Source organism: Bidens hawaiensis, unplaced genomic scaffold (assembly GCF_021521415.1).
Source record: "Bidens hawaiensis isolate Kalapana, Puna unplaced genomic scaffold, B.hawaiensis_p1.1 tig00013803_1, whole genome shotgun sequence".
NCBI classification, from domain to species: Eukaryota; Viridiplantae; Streptophyta; class Magnoliopsida; order Asterales; family Asteraceae; genus Bidens; species Bidens hawaiensis.
Genome location: NW_027492178.1, coordinates 100,909 through 105,722, shown reverse-complemented (window position 1 = coordinate 105,722; position 4,814 = coordinate 100,909). Strand labels below are relative to the sequence as shown.

At 32.5% G+C, this 4,814-nt stretch overlaps 1 pseudogene across 1 annotated transcript; it reads left to right on the top strand.

Annotated features, from left to right (window-relative positions):
* The first annotated feature begins 2,330 nt into the window (after positions 1-2,330).
* Positions 2,331-4,814, top strand: LOC143544904 (shikimate O-hydroxycinnamoyltransferase-like; annotated as a pseudogene). Its single transcript, XR_013137331.1, has 2 exons — positions 2,331-2,808; positions 3,852-4,814. The product of XR_013137331.1 is annotated as a shikimate O-hydroxycinnamoyltransferase-like (transcript).

Genomic DNA, 4,814 nt, shown 5'->3' with positions numbered 1-4,814 from the left:
TTATATTTTTTAAAGCCTTTTTTGTAAACATATACAAATTATGAGTTATTATAAACATCGATTATTATAAAACACATATATATCTTGCGTAATTATATTTTAGAGCATTCATATCAGAATTCATTCATAGGGAATATGTATTATCGATATCTATTCATATATATATATATATATATATATATTCGTTTGTGAATGGTTACGAGATTACTCGATATGGTTTAACTAAAAAGTGTATCATATCATGCCACATGCACGTAACCAATAGGTTTTAACTAACACACGCTTTAATTCGTGTTAGATGTATAGCGGTAATATCTTGTGTCACTTACAACGAATAGTCTCAGTGGTGGGTTATAACACCGACTCTTTAATGATTACAATCTTTAATTTTTTTAATGGGTTATAATGTGTGATTAAATTATGGTTTTAGAAAAGATCATTTTTCACATGTAACATCACATTGTAATTTATATTATTTAAATTTTATTTTACAATATCGCCTGAAAATTAAATCAAATAATAATACCGTGTGACAAAAAACATGTGTGGCCGCTTTTAACAACCACTGTTTTTATAGAAAGTGGTTTTGATACACATTTTTTATTTCTAATTCTAGAATGTAGATGACTCGACTTTTTTTAGAATATATGTAACCGAGTTAATATTGTTTATAAATTATAATTATAAACTACTTTATATCGGTTTACCAAAGCTCAAATTGAGTGTAAATGTGGTGAAGGTCATTTGACCACATAGTGCATATTTTAACAACACTATTGAGGGGTGAATTTGGTACAATACATGAATGCTTATCACAAAATCTATGCATAATGTGTTATTAGTTAGACTTCTTAATAAAACTTTCAAGTCATTAAAGTTCACATCTATACGTATTTTAATAACTTTATATTGTATTTAAATGTATTTAAAATACATAATATCTTATCACTTATAAATTTAGATAACTCGAAATTCGGTTCAAATTTGAATTTGAATTTCAAGTTAAACTTTCGAATTCAGATTTCGAGTTTGGAATCCAGTTGGGGATTTTGGACATGTTTAGAAATTTGAATTGTAATATAAAATTTTATATTTATCTTTTAAAAATCGACTCTAAACAATGAGTTTTTTTTAAACAAGCTATATTTTTTTGTAAATTCAAACCTAACCATATAAAATTCAACTCAACTCTTCTCGAATTCGAATCAATATATATGTATTTCAAGTTCATTTAGAATTCTTATCGTTCTTCAAATATATATCAAACTCGATTTCAGCTTCGAAAATATAAAATTCGATTAACCAAGTAACTAAAAATTTCATTTTCTGAACGTCATTACGTCTAAGACCATGTGTAGTGGGAAAGTTATGGCTCATAACTCTCCCTTACACCGTCTCCCTCAATGTTATGGGTAAAGTTATGGGTGGTGTTTTGTGTGTGTGTGTGGTGTTATGGGTAAAGTTATGACTACACTCTCTTTTTGCTAAAATCTATAATTCTGATATTGTGTAAAGTTATGACTACACAATAGAAAAAGTCATCTTCAAATATATATTTCTTGCAACTATTTGAATTTATTGTCTTTTTTAAATAATATAATCATGAATTCACATATAAACGTTGGTTAATATGAAGAATCGAGAAGCATAAAGTGTGAATCGAATAAATAGTTTAAAAATTAAAAGAAAATAAAAATTATAGAATAAATAAATGGTTAGCTTACTATTAGGAGATAATTGTTAGATTTATAGATAAAGTATAAAGTTTATTTTAGTTTTATTAGGAACTAAAGTTTGAGCAATAAACAAATCAACAGTGGTGTATGACCATTAAAAATTATGTGGTTTTTTTTCTTATAAAAAATTAATAATACTGAAAAGAGCCGAACATATATCTCATATATCGTGTTACTTCCAACATTTTTTTTACTTATAAGGTATAACGCTTATGTAATAACACATTCAAATGAATATATATCTCATTAATTTCATTAAAAAACAGTGTTACATCGATACAAAAAGCAAATGAGCAACAACCTGCTTCGCTAGCTCTTTTGGCTTGCAAAAAAGTCTTTAAAATTAACATTCATAGATGGTGTGTCGTACGGTCATAACATCATTATTCATGACCTGTTAGACACGACGAAAGAGCTCTACAGCCTCAACATTTTATAACCTAAATATAAAATGCAAATGATGTTAACATTAAAGATGACTTTAAATTTATCGATGAAGAAAAAAAGATATTAAAATGCTCAGCTGGACAGTGTACAACCTCCAACTCTATATATATGCCTCCACCAATGGGATAATACTCTGTGCAACAAAACCCAATCTCTCTAGCTCCTTAAACTCCCCAATCACACACATATCTTTGTGTGTAATCTTAAAAAAACATGAAGATGAACATCACCATAACAAACTCATCAATCATTCCTCCATCAAAGACCACACCAGATGCTCCTAAACATCTATACACCTCTAACTTGGATCTTATTGTTGGCAGGATCCATCTCCTAACTGTCTACTTCTACCAACCAAACGGATCGGCTAACTTTTTCGACCCAAAGGTCATGAAAAAAGCGCTAGCCGATGTACTCGTCTCGTTCTACCCAATGGCAGGCCGGTTGGGTAGAGACGAGACGGGTAGGATCGTTATTAATTGTAATAACGAAGGTTCGTTGAAGCGGAATCGGATTCTAGTTTGGATGATTTTGGAGAGTTTACCCCGTCACCCGAGTTTCGGAGTCTTACTCCGAATTTGACTGCTCGGGTGATATTTCTTCGTACCCGCTGTTTTTCGCACAGGTAAACTTTTTCTATCAAGACGTGTTTTTATTGGGCGAATAATAAATAAATCCGTGTGACATGACTACTAGGGTTGTTACATTTTTGCTATGTTTTTAGGTTTGAAGATGTGACCACTAGTACAATGCATTGATTCCATATGACATCAGAAACTTAGGTTAAAAAGTACATATTACTAAAATCTCCCATTTGGATTCAACAACTGAAGAAAGTACAAACTTTTTATCCCTAAGTTCATGAGAGAGAGTTTTTAGTTTTTTACTATCATACATAATTAATCCATTATTGTAGATTAATATTGCATACAACTTGCAGTAGGCCAGTAGCAATGAATGATAGATTCAACTTGATAATTTAAAAACATATATGGCTCAATAATTGCCTCTAATGTGTCAGTGTGACAATTATATACATATTTTTTCTAATATATGTCTAGATAAGTATTATGGTTGAAAACTTGAAATGGTGAAAGTAACAGATCTGCCCATCACATGCATTTTTAAATTTTACCATAACACTATCTTGTAATTCATTTATTTATAATATATATCTTATTTGTCACAGTTAAAACAAAAAAACAATATGTTCAAATACATTATGTAATAATTTGTACACTTCTATGCTTAAATTGGTGTCATATGTTACATGTAACTTCTGAATATTATTTTCCAAAAACTTTATTTGGTCAAAGTCATATGTTAGGCTGCTATGCACATTCATATTTCTATTATGTTATGTGGGCCCAGAGACTTTTATTTGTGTAGTATGAATGGTAGCATTAATTTAACAACCAAAACTAAAATTATATTATGTGACTTATGTTGTGTAAGACTGTAGCAATATTAAATTGTGAAGTTAATGTAAATGGCCATCAGCATCAATTAGATGAAGAGTAGGTATAAATGACTTTTATAGAAGTAAATAACCATTAACCAATGCTACCAAATTTTAATGTTTTTTGACTTTTTGAATCAAGTTGATAAAAAATAAACTACTAGAATTCACTCAAAACTAATTTATTTTCTTTTATTTTGCTTTTATAGGTAACTCATTTCAAATGTGGAGGAGTAGGTTTTGGTTGTGGTGTGTTCCATACATTATCAGATGGTTTATCCTCCCTCCATTTCATAAACACATGGTCCGATATGGCTCGCGGGTTTTCTGTAGCCATCCCACCATTCATTGACCGGACCCTACTACTTGCACGTGACCCACCCACCCCAACCTATGACCATGTCGAATACCACCCACCACCCGTCATGAACGAAGTCACCCAAAAATCGGGTTCACTTTCTAAATCATCAACCACCATGCTAAAACTCACACTAGACCAACTCAACACTCTCAAAGCTTAAGCCAAGAATGACGGTGGGCCCAACCATAGCACGTACGCTGTCCTAGCCGCTCATATATGGCGGTGCGCGACCAAGGCTCGTGGGCTCTCAGACGACCAGTTGACCAAACTGTACATAGCCACGGATGGGAGGTTGAGACTTAGTCCCCACCTCCCACCTGGCTACCTTGGGAATGTGATCTTTACAGCCACCCCAATTGCTAAATCCGGTGGTCTAACATCAGGATCATTGTTGAACACTGCAAAACTCATTCACAACACGTTAAGCAAAATGGACAATGATTATTTGAGATCAGCTATTGATTACCTCGAGTTACAACCCGACCTATCAGCTCTTATTCGTGGACCTGGCTACATTGCTAGCCCGAACTTAAACATAAACGCTTGGACCGGACTACCTGTCCATGACGCGGATTTTGGGTGGGGTCGACCTATCTTTATGGGGCCCTCGATCGTATTGTATGAGGGGACCATATATATTCTACCTAGCCCAAACAATGATAGGAGTGTCTTTGGCTGTTTGTTTAGATGCAAATGAACAACCACTTTTTGAGAAGTACTTGTATGAGATTTAAGGTTTTTGAACCAAACAAGTTGTGGGCTGTTTGGTTTTTGGTTTGAATTTTCATTTTTGTGATAATAAGAATGTATT